Genomic DNA, 18487 nt, shown 5'->3' with positions numbered 1-18487 from the left:
AGTGCTATTTCCAGTTCAGACTTGTTGGAGAAGCAGGGAGGAAGAAAGGCATAATTTGTACAATGCTTTGTCATCTTTGCAGCTCATCAGTATCAGCAGCTGACACAGGCAAGTGGTTGTCAATGAATTTTATTGGCTGACACTGACCTTGTCGTTGCAACCACTGCTTTCTTGACATCTGCTAATTTGACATGTGGCACCAGACTTGGTGTGCAGATGGTACCTTGGATTTGATGTACTGTGAGTTCTGTGACATTGTTAATGCAATTCCTTGATATTGTCACCATGTCATACCTTTGACATAAAAAAGAGCTGTGTACCGTCTATGTGAGTGTTTCTTGTTCATATTGCAGCAGTTATGCTTCAGCTGATATAACCATTTATAATGGTAGCAGACAACAGATGTCAAATTAGCTACGGACTGATGCATGCTCAACTTTGGAATTCCTCCAGGAAAACTTGATTTTATTATAACTTTATATAACAAGGAATAATTTAATTAAATTGTGGGTAGGAGTGATTATCTATGAATTTAAAGAATTTCTGAGTGTTTAAGCTATAACTGTTTTAAGACTAACCTTACACTGTAATTTTTTTAAAAATTGAGATAGGAAGAACTTGTCAATGTAAAGATGTATCAAGATTTAAGTGATTGATCTTGGGATAGGTTTGAAAATGCAATTCTGACTTTTTAACATACTTTTAGTTATGCTTTGGGATTGCAAAATAGAGAAACCACAGTTCTCACTATTCCCTCTTTTCTTTCCTGGAACTTCTTTCCCTCTCTCTCTGTTTCTCTCCATCTCTCCCTTTCTCTCTTTTCTAACCTGACATCTGAACATCCTTACACTCTTCAGGTAAAACTTAGGACTCCATTTTAGGAGGAGTAATTACCTGGTTTTATTCAAATAGTGTCCCTTGAAACTAAGAATTGCCCATAGTAATAACTGGTGATGACATGTTTATGGTGCTGCACATAATTACATTTATTGTAAGGTATGTCATCCCTTGATGATGGAATAATAAATGGGTAGCGAATGTTCTTGCAGCTTTTATTTGTGAGGCATTGTTCAATCATTAGGGTCATATTATCTAGATGTAAATGAAATAAGACAGGGAGAAGAGGATTAATCTAATCCACCCTGAATACATTCCAGAGTGATTTGCTTGCTTTTCTATACCTTCCAGCAGGTGGGTATGTGTACATGTGCAATAGCTGGGAACCTTTTTATAATTTGATTAATAAGGAGAGAAAAGTACACTTTGGTTTGCAAATTCTGGCATTTTTTTCTTATAGAATTCCTTAAACAGGGAAGAGTAGCACATTTTCACTTCCTTTTCAGCTTATTCCCCCAAGGTAGTAAAACTTTCACTGTTTCTAATATATCGTGGTTACTGTAAAGGCCTTTTTATCTCAGAATCAAGGGAGAAATTGACTAGTAAATAAAAGATCCGGAAATTCAGCTGTTATAAATGCCTGTAAAAATTTGTCTCTGTCTTATTTATTTTCTGTCTAAAGGTATGCATGTCAAAACTTGAAGGTTCTTTGAGATGATGCCGGACATGACTCTCGAAATGTGTTCAGATTCTGTAGCAAACACCAAGTTCTTGGAAGGTCCAGTAGCATGGATAGACCTGATGTCAAATCTACCGCATTTATCTTGTAGATAGCTCTTCTGTAGGAATTGTGTACATATGTTCTGACTTTAAACACAAACTGAGAGTCACATCACCATCTTAACCTTTCTCCTGACTCTGGTTCCACATTTTCTAACTGGCTGCTGTTCCAAGAGCAATTCTGAGTGGTGATCTCTGAGAGGCATTGTAGGATTATAGTTAAGATCACATGCTGTGGAATCATAAAGACCTGGGTTTGAGTTCTGGATCTGTCATTTGATTGGTGTATGACCATGGGGGAGGTTATTTAACAACTTTTAAGCATCAACATTCCCATGTGATAAATGAGGATAATACCTGTCTCAGATTTTGGGGAGGATCAAATGAGATAGTACTCAATGAATATGTAGTACAGTAAGAATTTAATAAATGTTAACTTCTAACTTGATGTTTATCATGATATCATGATTTCTGTCATCATCTCTGCTCATGTCAAAATTCTATGGGGGATATTTGAAGACAGTAGGTTTCTCATTTGTAACTAGGATACAGGCAAACAGAAGGAATACATGAGATTAAAGAGTGGGAGCCCAGCAGGGTGAATCTTAACAGATTTACAAGTATAACCACCTTATTCTGTGAGATGCCTTAAACTTGCCAAGTGAAGATCCATTTCTTTGAAAAAGTTATTGTGCATTGAGCTGCCTACCAGCAGTTGTCCTCACACAAATATCTATTCTTGCTTACTTTCTTATTCATTCCCCTAGAGTTCTATCCTCATCTCATGCTCTCTGTTTTCTTACCTGGGCTATCTTATCTGCTTACTACACTTCAGCTTCTTTTATGTTGGTGACTTTTAAGTTTACATCTGCTGTCCTCACTTCTGAATTTTGTTGTACATTTCCAACTGATACCTGAGCTCAGTTGCACCTCAACTGTATTATTTCTATAACTGAATTCATAATCTTTTCCTTGCCTCCTCCTCCAAATTATTTCTTTTCTTTTTTGCTAGTGACACAAATGTTTCTCAAAACCTATTTCTCTTTCATTCCCAGAGTCAATTTCTAAGTCTAATCTTCATTTTTCTATTTTCACATATGTACATATTTCATACCCTTAATGAATGTGCTCAAATATTCAAGAATGAGGGACTGATATCACCCATGTTCCCACCCTGAAAATCCTACTAAAAACATAATTCAAATAAGCAAGGAACAAATTGAAATCAGAACTCCTACTGTGGAATTTGTGACGAGAATTGAGTGGTATGAGCATTTTCCATTTGAATATATCTAAACTATTGAAGTAATTTTGATTATAAAACAGCATAAAAGTTTTACTTCTTTACACAAAACCTATTTTTTTTTTTAAAGAAATGTAATAGATTGGGACAAAATGGTACCAGAGCATACATACTAAGTGTTTCCACGGTGTATGGATAGGCAAACTGGGAGGAAGACAAGGTGGAAGGGTTTCCTCATTTTTAATGGTAGGACTGGCCACTAGATACAATTTCACTTCCAAATCTGGTAGATTAAAATATGTTTGTTTAAGCATGTAAGTGAAAATTTTACAGGTCACCTTTTATTGAAGTTAAATTATCGGAGAAAATTAAATCAAGGAAAACACAGATGAATGTCAAAACAGAAAATGAAGGAAATAACAAGGACACATTAAAAATGATAGTGCCAAGATCTAAAATATTTGTTGCAACAATGAATGTAAATGGAACAAATGTCTTCTTTAAATCCTTAATGGAATTCTGCTGCTTAAAGAGTAAAGTCAAAAATTTTAGGGCTGCATTCTAGATTTTCTGTATTCTATCATGTAGACGTCATACCAGCTTGAACGCCACTGCTCAGAATTCATGTAACCTAAATTCTGGAAAAACTGAACTACTTGCTGTTTTCTATTCAAATTCCAAATTCTTTGACCTTCATTCTCCTCATATTTGCCACCTTTGCATGTTTGTTCATTTGTTTTTTATCTGAAATTTTTAGACGATATAATTCAGTCTCACAGCTTTAAAAACTCATATCTTTATAAGTCCCACATATATATCTCCAGACAAGACCTCACATCTGAACTTTAAATCATATACCCAACTCCATATGCAGTCTCTTCATTTGGATATCTAAAAAGACCTCTCCCACCTAACATGTCCAAAATTGAACCCTGCTCTTTCTTGGTGTCGATTATCTACCCACAGTTTCTCTTTACAGTTAATGGCAACTCCAACCTTCTAGTTGCCCAGGCTCCAAACCCACCCACATCTAGTCCAATAGCAAATCATCTGGGTGCTACCCTCAAAATATATCATCTCCCTACTGCCCCCATTACCCTAGTCCAAACCTCATCCTCTCTTGCCTGGATTAGTGCAATAGCCCCTTCACTGCGATCCCTGCTTCTGTCCTTGCTTCCTATAGTCTATTTTCTATTTTTAAGTGCAAACTTATTCTGTGAAGTTTAGACTCCCTTATCACTGCCCTTTCCCAGGACATCTGGTCATAAAAAATCAGTTTAAATAAACCAATAGAATTAGTGTCTATTGACAAATAATTACTTGTTTGTTCAACATAAGAAAGCAGTGATACTTCAGTTGTATTTTTGCTTCAGGTTAATGAAGAATTCATTACAGGTTACTGAAAATTGATATTTGTGATTTGTTAGAACTAAGTAAAGCATATTTTTAATACCAATTTTTAAATATACATCTTCTTTTAAACTTTTTAACTTTTTTACTTAAAAAATATCAAAGCTACAGAGAAGTTTCAGGAATAGTATCATGAACCCCAAATACACTTCAGCTAGATTCACCAATTATTTAGCATTTGCCACATTTGCTCTATCTTTTCTTCCTTCCTTCCTTCCTTCCTTTCTTTCTCTTTCTTTCTTTCTTTCTTTCTTTCTTTCTTTCTTTCTTTCTTTCTTTCTTTCCTTCCTTCCTTCCTTCCTTCCTTCCTTCCTTTCTCTTTCTTTCTTTCTTTCTTTCTTTCTTTCTTTCTTTCTTTCTTTCTTTCTTTCTTTCCTTGCTTCCTTCCTTCCTTCCTTCCTTCCTTCCTTCCTTCCTTCCTTCCTTCCTTTCCTCTCTCTCTTTCTTTCTCTCTTTTCTTTTTTCTCTTCTTTTCTTTTCTTTCTGCTTACTTGCCTACCTATCAATCAATCATCTATCTGCCTACCTATCTATCTGGTTAGTTTTTGCTGCATCAATTGAGACTAAATTGTAAATATCCTCATATTTCATCCCTGAATACTTCAGCTTGGATCTTCTTAATATAAGAAAATATTCTTAGATAACACTATTATAGTTATTCGATTTAGAAAATCTAGCAAAGATACAATTCTGTTTTCTAACATACAGTCTATCTTCAAATATCACCAATTGTGCATTATAGCATTTCTTTTCAATCCAGAATGCACTCCAGGGTATTGTATTTTTGTTTCATAGTCCTTTAATTTATGTGTTTTTTTTTTTTTTTGCTTGTTTTCTCTTGTTTAAACTCATGTTATTATTATTATTATTTTTGGCCAAATGGAATGTGTGTTTTTATCATATCGTATCAGAAGGCACACGATATCAATTCGTTCAGTTATTGGTAATGTTAACTTTGATCACTTGATTAAGGTGCCAACTACATTTATATATTATGAAGTTACCTTTGTTCCCTTGTAATTCATGAGCCTTCCATAAAGTATCAGTGAGGAGATTCTTTGAGACTATATACTCTGTTTCCAGACAAACTTTTACCTGATGGTTTTAGCATCCATTGGGGATTCTTGTCTGATCCATTTATTATACAGAGGGTTTTGAAATTGTGATTTTTCTAGTTCTAACACTCTGTTTTTAGATGGTATTCTACCACTAGGAAGAACCTTCTTTCCATACCCCACTCATTTATGTGTATATGTGTAATTTTTATTATCATCTTGAACTTTTCCTGCATAGACCTTGGAATCAGCCATTTCTCCAAGAAGCCCTTGTTCTTTTTAGAGGGTATGGTATAGAGGAAACAAGATCTGGAGGATAGATATGTTCATTGCTCTTGGACTATCATTGCCTCTAGATTTTTTCCATGGACAAAAGTAAGGAAAAACAAATGAATTTTTATTGATACCTCTGATACCCAACAAATCAGATTCTTTCTTATCTCTCCACTTCATACTTATATCTCTTCTCCCACAGTGAAGGATCTACAATTACACACAACACTGTGGATTAATCTTACAAATACAATGTTGAGGAAAAAAAGCCAGACTCAAAAGAGTACGTACTGTGTTGAGTCCATTTAGATAAAGTGGAAAAGCAAGTGAAACTAATCTATGCTGTTAAAAGTCAGGATAGTGATTACCTTTGGGTAGTGGTGTGGTGGTAGGGACTAGAAGGAAAGAAGAGAGGGATTCTGGGGTGTTGATGATTTTCTGTTTTTTTCATCTAGGGACTGGTTGTAAGGCTATATTCAATACTTGTAAATTCTTTGTATTGTACTTACGTTTCATGCAATTTTTGGTATGTATTTTCAGCCTCAAATGTTACCTGGATTAATTTCTTTAGTTTTTCTCTTCATGGTTATACTGTCCATTCTATATCTGATTAGGTTCACTTGTTTTTGTTTATAGTCACTTTTAGGATTCTGCCTGTTCTCCTCCCCATTCTTGATGATTTAATTTTATCTTTTTGAATATGTAAAACAATAACATGATTTGAAAAGTTAAAATTATACAAAAAAAGTATATTCAAAGTATATTCCCTCCTCTCTCCCTTCCACTCTTTTTCCTCCCACGACTTGTAGGAAACTGATTTTATCACTTTTCTGTCATCTATTCCTAATACAGCAGCCAGAATGATCCTTTTACAGTATGAGATCACATTACTGGGTTTCTCCAAATACTCCAATAGTTTCCCATCTCTCTTAAGGTGACTGACAGGGCCCCAGCAACCTGGCCCTGTTTCCAAGCTCTCATCTCCTACGGTTCTTCCCCAGAGTCACAGGCCAGATACTCTGCCACCTCTGCCTCTTGACTTTGCTGTTCCCTCGTCCTGGTGTATTTTCCCCCTAGATATCTGCATGGTTGAGTCCCTCACCTCCTTCAAGGCTCCTCTTAAAAGCTACTTTCAGGGAAGCCTTCCCTGCCCAGTCTATTTAAAATTGTCCTCCTGCCCCACATGCTGGCACTCCCTATCTGTTTTCCATACTTACTTTTTTCTTAGCACTTACCACTTTCTAATTAATATATTATATAACATTGATTTTATTTATTGCCTGTCTCTCTCCTCTAGAATAGACACTCCATGATGGAAGAGATTTTTATCTGTTTAGTTCACTGTTATATCCCCAGAACCTAGAACAGTACCCAGCACATAGGTAGCATTCAGTCAATATTTGTTGAAGAAATGAATGAACACATGGTTAAGAAGGTAGGAATAGAGAATGGCCTTGGGAAGGTCAATACCAATATGGTATCAAAACCCAAACAACATACTGCAGGCTCCACACTTTAGCATTTGGAGGGGTGGTGGGTCGATCGGTGTGTCCTGCCCCAGGTGGGAAAACTGCTGATGAAGTGGATGTTTCAAATTTATAGCAAATAGCTTTGTGGTTTAGATTATTTACATATTAATAGAATGGACTCAAGGATGAAGTCAAGGTGGTGTTTCATAGAGGGAAAAGAGGATTATGAAAAGGAATGTCATTATAAATATATTCTGTTATATATATATATATAAAAGAAATATAATTTAAAAAGGAGGGAGAAGAGAAGGAGGTGGAGGGTCTGGGTGAAGATTGCTGAGGATGAAAAGCTGAAAGGCGCTAGGGCCAGATACTGAGATGAACTGTTTGTGGAGGCCGTTATACAAGATGCCTACTCCTGTGCTCAACAAGGGAAAAGGAGAACATTCCAGAGGAGAGATTTGGGTAATGCAATAGAAGTTGTGGATGAATTTCCTCTTCTAGAAGGAACTTGGGATTGATTGCTGAGCTGTGCGGTTTTGTGAGCTTTCACCTGCACCCTTCAGCTAGCCCCTCTCCCGTAGACCTCAGCTTTGAAGAACACTAACTTTGGGATATTGCATTACATGCTCTTCTTGTTGTACCGTCACCAAGCTGGGATAAGCAGAGGTCTCAGCTGTTCGCTTTTCTCTGCAAGATCTTCCACTACTTGTGTCTATTTTCCAATTTAGGGCTGAATACATCTGCTGCTGCTTGGGGCAGGGATGAAGAAAGTATTGTGTATAATTCATTTAATGAATAATGAAGATCTGAATAAAGGTTAATGATCAACTTCAAAAACAAAATAAAAGGAAATCAGGAAGAAAAATAAGGGCAAAGTCTAATGAAGGGGCCAAAGAATTTCAGATAACTAACGATGCTCTTGAAAGCTCTTGGTGGCTCCTCTTGAGTGCTCTGCTTCTTCATCATAGGGTAGTTGAGGAGGAAGAGGATCCAAGCTCTCAACTAGGATGGGTACATTTGTTGGGAGAATGTTATTTTGCCTAAATAAAATAGATTTGACTTGGGTGGTAATGCCATTTTCTGAACTGATTAAGGAAAAAATATGAAAGACACAAGATATTTTTAGATGCTTGTGGGAAAAATACTTTTTTGAACTCCTTTACTGTGTGAAATACTTGCCCTTTGCTAAAAGGCCCCATCTGCCAATCTGCAACCAGATTTGCTGTAGAGAAAGCCTGAATATCTGCTTGGAGAATGTGTCTACCTGGGTGGGTTGAACTTACTCTTTACTTAATTCAATTTGTTGAGCCTAGCATCGCCTTTGTGAGTCTTCAGAAAGGGCTTATGGTATTATTTTCACTTTATCCTTGGTTCTAAAGAGGAAATGTGAATATTCTTATGCTAGTGTTTTTTCCCAACCTCACACATATAGTTTAAGCTAGGTGGTTTTGTAATTGAGGTAAAATAGCCTGTCTTTTCTGAAGAAAATCCAGGGAAAAGAGAGAAGCTTCTAATAGACTTCAAAGGGATAAAATTTCCAGAAAGATCAGATGCTGGAATTTCAAGGAATAAAGAAGTAAGAAGATTATCTGTGAAGGAGATCCAAAGGACAGGACAAAGTACACAAATACAGGAATGGCAAAATTATTGATTTATTTTACCCTTCCATGCTTTCCCTGAGTTTTGTGGCCTATGAGGCAATTTTGATGGCAGAGTTGAAAGAGGCCAAAGACTGAACCACTACTTAACCTTATACTTTTAGTTCTATGCCCCTCATTTCCATCATCTCTCTAGTCCATTCTTTAAATTACAGGAGCTTCAAAGGATGTCTTTCAAAGCATATCTTTCTCTCAGATGTCAGGGCAGAATGGCTTCTCAACTTTGGAGGGTATGGTTTACCAGTCCTAGTTAAGCTCAAAAAGCCTCTAGTCTGAAAAATCAGCTACTGTGCAGGAATAACCCAAATTGAATAAACCAATTTTGGTCTCAAAATTGGTAAGTACATCTCAGAGGTTGAGCATGGCAGTCCATTAGGATGTGAGGAGAAGTTTTTAATTTATGCTAATTTTTATTATCACCATTTTTATTTCCATTTAGGTGCTTTTTTATATAATACATCTGTGCAGGAGTACTTGCAAATGGTTGATAAATACATAAATGTATAAATAAACAATAAATAGATAGATATTGTGTGAGGTGCTTGCCCTTTGCTAAAAGGCCCTGTCTGCCAATCTGCAACGTGATTTATAAGAAAGTATGTGCTCAACATTTTTACTGATGGATGCGTACTCCAGAAACTTTGGAGAACACTGCTCCTTTGACACCCCTACATTAAATTAAATAATCCTTGTGTGCTGATGCTCTGAGGCTGACACTTCCCCTTTCTGTGTTTAATAAACACTTAAATTCTTCCTGTATACTCAATATGGTAGAGGACACTGACTGCCTGGAAGGGACTTTTTTTTTTTTTTTTTTTTTTTAAATGAGCATGCTCATTGTTGTGCTATGGATGATAACTGAGTAAATTTCCTTAAAATTTTTTCAAATTAAAAGTTTTATTTTCCAAAATTAAACATTTTTGAGGTCAATAATATAGAATTTGAATCATTTCTAGTGGAACCTAAACCAAAAAAAAAATGGAAATAAAATATTTAGACTTCAAATTGTGGTTTATTTTTAAGATAAAAATTGTGTTCCCATAACCGAATCATTAGGTAAATACAACATAAGCATCTTTCTTTTTGAAGAAACTTGATGTTGTATAGTCGCCTTCACTGAATTAGTAAAATATTGGTTCATAGTAGCCATGCTGAGTTATATAACTTTAATTATATAAAGTTATATAAAGAGAGAAGTTCCTTCATAATAACATTTTAACAAGGCTAAAATTCCCATTTTTAGGATATAAATACCAGTGGGAATAACTTTAGCTGAGCTTGATTTTTAGGTGTTTGGTACTATATATTAACCTGATTATTTTTGATACCAAGGCTATAAGATAATTTTACTCCAAGGATTCAGAGACATACTTTTTCTTTTAATGGAGTGTATACTTGAAGTATACACTTCCTTTCTGAGCAATGACGGGTGAGCAGAAGCACCTGATTTTCAGGACAGTTCTATTTCTGATGGACTGCTTTTGCCACACAGTTTTAGCCCTGAGTCTGTCCCTTCTACAGGAAGTTCATACCTAACTCTTTGAGTCTTTCAGGAATCACAGAGGATTAGAACCCCCTTGAACCAACACCTAAAAAAAATAAAACAAAACAAAATGAAACAAAACACTGTGTCTATGTAATGTAATGTAATGTAATGTGATAGTGATAATAAAAATATTATCACTGTCATTAATACCAAATATACTTGAAGAATTTGCTAAAGCCTAAATTAAACTCAAATAGAGTTTCTATTTTAAACTAAAATCTGTAGTGAATGTACTCATTTTTTTAAAGTATCTAATTTGAAGTGTATCTAATTTGAACATTTTCAAAAACTATGGTAGTGTAACAGAACTAAGCCATCAAAACATTCTCTGAGCAAAATTGCAATTGATCCTGTGCATTTGCCTCCAATCCCTGTATTGAACCTCCTCACAGCTCAACAAACAATTTTCTCATTAATCTTTACCAACTGTAGCTCTCCCTGCTTTAAATAACCTTGTCTCTAATTTGGAAGCATCATTCTTAGAGAAATAAAAATAAGTTGAATGATCTATCAGTAATTTGTTTTCAGATACTTTATTTCTCTTCTTGTGCTGTTGCATATTAAAAGTGTGAGGAAACATGAGCAGTCATCCTCCAACTTTGCTTCCCCACCATCAGAAGGAATCTGATCACCCAGAGATTTAAGTTTATTTTCAACTTTTCCATTGGCAATAATCCTCCTGCCATGTACCTTCCAGCAGAAAATACTTAGACAGTTGAATAAAATGTACTGACCATCTTATTACGGTGTCTTGAGGTATAAAAAGTATGCACGATAATTAAATCAAAAATACTAATTCTCAGAGTCAAATAGCCTTAAAAATTACTCAGTCTCCTTTGCCACCCCACCCCAAGGAAAATAGCCTAACCTCCCTTACCAGGTAGCACATTTGACAGCCTCATTCAATGTTTTCTACTCTAGTTTGTTTGTTTTATCACTTTTATCCAAGCAATTTCTTTGACTGTTAAGACACTACTAATCCTTCTGATACCTAGACAGTCATTTTACCCTTGTCTGTCTGAGCAGCTGGTTGATATATGAACAACCTTCATAATGTAATGGGCACCAGTTGTGTGTGAAGCACTCTTGTCAATATTAAGTATTGCATGTGTGTTTGTGTTTGTTTAAAAGAAGGTGACTTCCGGTTTGCTAATGCTGCCATTATGCAAAATACCAGAAATGGATAGTCTTTTATAAAGAAGGTTTATTTGGTTACAAATTTACACTCCTGAGGGCATAAAAGTGTCCAAACAAAGGCATCAACAAGAGGATACCTTCACTGAAGAACGGCCAATGGCAGCTGGGAAGACACGTGGCTGATGTCTGCTATTCCTTTGCTCCCAGGTTGTGTTTCAAAATGGTGTTCTCCAAAATGTCTCTGGGCTTGTCTCTCTCAGCTTTTCCAGAGCAAACTCTGAGCTAGCATCTCCAAACGTCAGCAAGCATCTGGGTCTCCTGGCTTAGCATATCTCGGGGTGTTTCCTCTCTCTGCTCTTTGAAGGACTCCAGTAAACTAGTCAAGAGCTACTCTGAATGGGTGGGGTCAAATCTCCATGGAAACATTCAATCAAGAGGTCACACCCTAATCAGAAAGATTAATAAATCTGCCCCCACAAGATTGTATTAAAGAATACAGCTTTTGGGGGGACATAATATATCCAAACTGGCACAGTGACACATACACAAATACATACACATGTGTGACTTTAAAATACTCAAGCATTCCTGAAGGTCCAAGCTGCTGGGTCATGGAGAGATCTGTAACTTTGCTGAAGCATGAATTTGAATCCCATTATTTTGAGGTTAATGTTGGGAGCAAGTCACTTAGCTAATGATTGAGACAGCTGTATAGGCCAAAATTCAGCTTTTATTGCACTCTATTTGTTTTTCCACATTTTTGTCAGGAAAATACTGGAGAACAGTGTTTCTTACCCTTGGCACTATTGACATTTTGGACCAGAGAGATCTTTGTTGTGGAGACTGCCCTGTGCATTGTAGCATGTTGAGCAGCATCACTGGCCTCTACCCACTAAATGCCCATAGCAGTCTCCGCCCCTGTTGTGACAACCAAAAATGTCTCCAGATGTTGCCACATGTCCACTGAGAGGCAAAATAGCCCTAGGTTGAGGACCATGCTGTAGAGGAAGTTCCTGGCTGATGAGTGAAAGTTTCACCATCATAAACTGTACCCTTATTTCCTATAGGTGTGGCGTTTTATGTTGGGGTGTTAGTCTTGAGAACATATTCCATTCATGAAATTACGGAATTGATTTTAAAATTTTGTTTTTTCAAAGGCACTTAATTGAATATGGAAAACTAGAGTATAAAATCTGTGTTTCTTTTAAGGAAGACATTTGATAGCTGAGGCTTCTTAACATTCTATTCAGGGAGGTTTGGACTGAATATTATCCTGTTTTCCTGTTGGATATCAGTGTATCATATATAAGCACTCATATTTGACTTTGTTTGGGAGAAATTATTTTAGCAATTAAATAGGGGATAAAATGGAGAGTGTCAAGGATTCTGGTCAAGAGACTGGGTTAGCCTTGCCTATGAAGACAGGAAGAAGGGTGTATTTGTAAGATCTTGTGGAAGAAAAATCAGTGAGTTGCAAATAAATGGTAATTTGTATTGCTATCAATGAAGTCTAACTGTCCCCAGATTGTAGTGGGGAGCAAGCAATGACTTGCCTCTTTGTGTCTGGGCACGGCCCTGTGAGCCCAGTCACTGCTCAGAATCAACTCTTGTGGTCCTTCTGAAATGGTGACCTCCACTATAGACCTCTTTTAATGATAACCACACCTGTTGTTTGATAACTTCTAAAAATTCAGCACATTAAAAAATTTGTATTTACTGTCTTCCTTCTTTTCACTGAATTAATTTTGTGATTATTGCATTTAATTCTTCAGTTTGGGAGTCATTTCTCTATTCAGCAAAATTAACATGAACAGTTCTTGTGCTTCTGAATACTAATCCAGGAAGATTGTTTTCAGAAGGGAAATTGCAGCTAAGTGAAGCACTGATAATTTGTCAACCTGAATACTTTCTACAACATGACTTGACTAGGATCTGGAATTAAATACCAGAGAGAAAAGATTAAAAATAGAATAGGTTTCAGTTTCAGAAAGTAAATTCTCGAAGTGTCTTTCCTGTCCTTTTCATTCAATATACCACACACACTGGCACTACCATTTTGGCAAATGAGGCAATATTTTCTCTGGGGCTTCCAGATTGGAATGGAACTAAAAGGGCTGAATTCTTTTGACTGGATTGTTCTACATATTGGTGAGTTGCCATTTCAATACAAATCATGACACATTGGCCTAGAAACAGATTATTCAAATGGAAACAAGAAGAGAAAAAAGGGAAAATTTTCCCTTTTTTATGTATATTGGTGCAAGTTTGATTCATTTCAAAATGGTCCCATATTTGAGGGGCTATGAATGTCTAATTTGATCATCTTGTTTTATTTATATGTTGGCAAGGAGTACTAGAAGAATCAGGCAGATTTTGCAGGACCTATTTCTTTATTAATATTTTTCCAGTCAAAATATATTTAAGCATAGGTATAATTATATTATACTTATAAAGTAACAATAGTGTCATTACTACTAATATATTAATAGAGTTATTAATTGATATACAGTGATGTACATGACAATATAATAGAATTCATGATATACTAATAATAGAGTGGTCTCAAAACAATTTCTCAACAATTGAAAGATTTTGAGGTGCTAACAGTACTTGTAAGAATTATAATTCTATAGACTTCCCATCATTTCATTAAGTAGTTTGACTTTATTGCAGTGAGGATGGGTTATAGAGTTATTGAGTCTTAAGCCCTCAGGTCATCTGGTGCAGTTGCTTTCAAATTTTTGGACCACAAATAGTGTGTGTATGTGTGTCCATATAAATCTGAAACAGAATCTGTGAAATAGTGCTGCTTCTGATATTTTCTGTTAAATTCTATTGTTCCACTCTATTCTATTTTCTAATTCATTTTAAAAAGGGCTGAACAGGACTCACACACAGTCATGACTCATGGTTTGAAAACATTGAGCTAGCCCAGCTGCTGTGTGTGACACTTGGGGAATGTGGGGTCTGGCAAAATGAAGTGACTTTTCTAAGGTCAAACAGCTCATTAGCAGCAATAAAGAGTGGTCTTCTTAAAACACATATGGAGTTTCAGGTTCAAGTCGTTTGGCATTTGCTGCTTGCAAAATGGTTTATTTCTAGTACAGAATTTAGTTTCAAATGGCTCTGATGGAAATCAGGCGTCGGGCATTACCGTCTACTGTTGCACATGCACACACGCTGGCTCTCGCTGTTTCCCACTGCCACACCCCAGGCCAGAGAAGCCCAACCATGTTGTTGACTTTTACTGACCTTCAAACATGTGTCACCCTGTGGGAGGAACAGGGAATTACTGAGTGTGACTATTTAAACTCTGAGCCTGGAGAAACCGTGTGGACAAGCCTCAGAAGGATACTCTGGAGAGGTGTCAGGTGAACTTTTCCGCTCCGTCCCAGGCCACCACACCAGCTGTGTGAATTCTGTGGGCAAGTCATTTCATTTCTTTGGATCTCAGGTTTCCATATCTGCAATAGGGGATAATAACATCACTCCAACCTTCCTCCTTGGCTTTTTGGGAGGATTAAATGAGAGAAAAGAATGAAAACGTCTTGAAAGAACAAAATAATTTATGAATACAAAGTATTTTTTAAAAATATCTCTACTTGTCAAAATCAGATAGAGTTTTTCCCTTATTTTTTAAACATGGAAAGGCATGAAAACTGCTATTTATGATTGTTTGATTTTTCATCAGGGACAGCTTCTGGCTCTGATTTTCCCTTTCTGCTAGTCTAAAAGTGGTTCTGAATATAGTGTAATTGACAGTGAGGAAGATAACTGCACTCAGAGAAAACACTTGGCTCCCAGGCTGCTACTGACAGAGGGTGTAATGCAGATTCTCAATTCCCCACTTAAAAAAAAGGCCTCTAAACTGCACATCTTAAACTTCAGGCTGGTCTAAGATATAATAATAATACAAACAAACAACAATTTACAAAGCACTTAGAGTTGCTAAACACCCTTCTAAATACCCTACATATATTAACTAATTTCATCCTTCCAGCCACCCTAGAAAGTAGGTATTGTGATCACAATCACAATATATGTTAGGCACAGAGAGGTAAAGGAACTTGCTCAGACTCACACAGCTAGCAAATGACACCCAGAATCAAACCCAGGTGGTCTGCCCACTTCCAGAGCCCATACTCTTAATCAAGGATTGGCAAACTTTTTCTTAAAGGATCATATAGTAAATATTTTAGACTCTGTGGGTCATCTAGACTCCATCTCAACTATTCAACTCTGCTGAGCATGAAGCAGCTAGGTAATACCCAAATGAATGAGCATGACTGTGTTCTAATAAAACATTATTTATGGACATTGAAATTTGAATTTCTTTTAATTTTCATGTGTCACAAATTCTTCTTCTTTTGATTTTTTTCACCCATTTAAAAATGTAAAAACCATTCTTAACTCATGGGCTGCACAAAAACAGGTGATGGGCTGGCTTTAGCCTGGGATCACAGTTTGCTGCCCTCTACTCTTAACCATTGCAGTAGACTGCCCTATGTGTCCTGGGCACAGTAGAGGAAAGGGATGACACTGGGTTGCAACCTGAGTGTTTTAAAAGTTTCTGTGCTCTCTCTTTGGAGTGTGGTTGTTGCATGCTAATTACAAGGCTACCATTTTTTTTTCTTTTTAATGTTTTCCCAGGTTTGGTTTTCCTATCCAAACTCTAGAGAAAAATGTAAAGTAGATAGATTGGTGTATATAATGTAATGCAGAAATCAGTCATATTCATTTATTATCTAGAAATATTTTTCCTTAAACTTTCAGGTTTTTTTTTTGTTTTTTTTTTTTTTACATATTCTTATCTGAAGATATAAGTAAAATGAAAGGTTGGATTTACTGGTTTTATTTTTTTCATACATATGAAAATAGAACTATTAAAATGTATCCCCTAAAAACATCTTGAGTAACAGGTGCAGGGGTACATGTATCACACTTAGGGATACAGTGGTGAAGACCAGGTTTGGACACTTGCTTTGGCATTGGATAGACCTAGGATCTAACCCCTGCCCTTCGCCTGCAATTGTGCCACCATGGACAAACTGCACAGCTTCTGGGAGGCTTGGTTTCCTCCTTAGATGAGGAAGAGCCTACTTATCTTGTAATGGTGTTAGGATACCTACGAGATAATGCAGGGGTTGGTAAACCACAGCTGGAGGGTTCACCATCTGGTCTTGTAAATAAAGTTGTGTTAGAACCCAGCCAAGCCTATTCATTTGCAAATTGTCTCTGTGCTTACAGTAGCTGAGTTCAGAAGTCCTGACAGTGACAGTGTGACCCTCAAAACCTAAAATATTTACTATTTGGCCCTTTACAGAAAAAAAACTTTGTCAACTACTGAGAATTATCAGATAATGATGTAAAGCACTTAACAGAATTTCTGGCACATGGTAAATACCCAGAAAGAGCAACTAGTTTTATTATGTTGTGGTAATAGTGACAACGAAGATAAGGATTATGATGATAATGTTGGTGATAATAATAATAATAGATTATGATAATAATGGTGATGAAGAAGATGCTGATAATGATAATGATAATAATGATGATAAAGCTTTTCTTTGGTACCCAGCTTCAAATTCTTTTAACCTATTGTAGAAACCACTCCTCCTGTTACCCAGATGTCTAACACTTGTGGTTTTTCCTAGTTCCCTGGTATCAAAATTAATTCTCAGGAAAGGATCTGAAACTTGCTGTCAGATAAAAGGAAGGAAGCTCTAGATGTTTTTAGGTGTAATCAGCAGGTGTGGGGAGATATTTTGAGAAGACACTCTGACCTTCTCATTGTCCATTTTTGTATAAAATGGCCCTCTCATCTTTTCATAATTATTTTTTCATTTTGGACATCCACTTAGAAAATAATTGTGAAGTATTCACCAGGGATTTCTGTTTTTCTCCTAAGCTCACTGTAGTAGCGTTCACAAGACACAGCGCTGACAGGATTTACACACACACACACACACACAAACTCAGAGATTTATTGTAGGAATTGGCTTGCCACCAAAGGAACTGGTAAATCTGAATTTGTAGGGCAGGCTGCAAGTTGAAAATCTGATGAAGGTAGAGTTGAATTCCCCAGGAGATGCTGTCTGTCTGAAGCAGAGATAGAAATGATTCCTCTGACTGCAGAAATCATCGGCTCTTCCCTTAAGGTCTCCAACTGATTGGAGACTCCTCTCATTGCTGAAGGCCATGTCCTTTGTTGATTGTAGATGGAATTAGGCACAGATGCAATCAACTGACTGATGATTTAAATCCACAAAATACCCTCAAAGTAACGATCAGACCAGTGCTTGCTTGAACAAACAGCCGGACCCTGTACCTGGCCAAGCTGCCACATGCACTTACCCCTCACATTCACTTGATCAGCATCTATCAGAGGCCTTCGCCCATGTAGGGCTCCGTGGTGAGTCTGGGTCGTTTTCTGGGATCCCTTGGGCATCCTGGGAGATATGAGTTTGCATAGCCTGGCCTGGACCAGTTTTTTGAGATTTACAAAGCTCAGAAAAGGAGAAGGAATTTCTTTTTTGGTAATCCTAATATCTTGGCCATAGAAAGAACGTTTTCTACAAATTGCATATTTTTGCTGTGTCTATGACTAAAAAAATGTAACCCTTAATCTCACCACCCATGGACCCCAAATACATCTCAAAGTAAATGAGACCTACTCAGAAACTTATCATCTGTGTTTTCTTTCAGTTATAAATTCACGAATAGGATCTGTTTCTTCTTTTAAAGTGGTTTCCCTAGCAACTAAACCACCCTTATATGATCAGAGCAGTTTGTCACTTTTGAAGTTTGACTTTCTGACAAGACTTTCTGGCTCAGGGGGATGAAGAAACAACAGTCACATCCAAACATTTCAAAAACACTCAAGTGGTGAATTACAACTGGAAACTACATTTTAGGTGACTTTTCTGTAGATCCTGCGATGGTCCCCATCAGCACCCCCACCCCCAACCAGAAGATAGCCATCTCTTGAATAGTTATCTTTGAGAAAGACAACAGATGGGAGTGATTCTTTAAGTGCCTAAATTACCATAAAGATATATTCTGGGAAGCAACCGGAA

The sequence above is a fragment of the Choloepus didactylus genome, chromosome 7, assembly GCF_015220235.1.
Source record: "Choloepus didactylus isolate mChoDid1 chromosome 7, mChoDid1.pri, whole genome shotgun sequence".
Classification (NCBI taxonomy): Eukaryota; Metazoa; Chordata; class Mammalia; order Pilosa; family Megalonychidae; genus Choloepus; species Choloepus didactylus.
Note: the sequence above shows the minus strand (reverse complement) of the source record.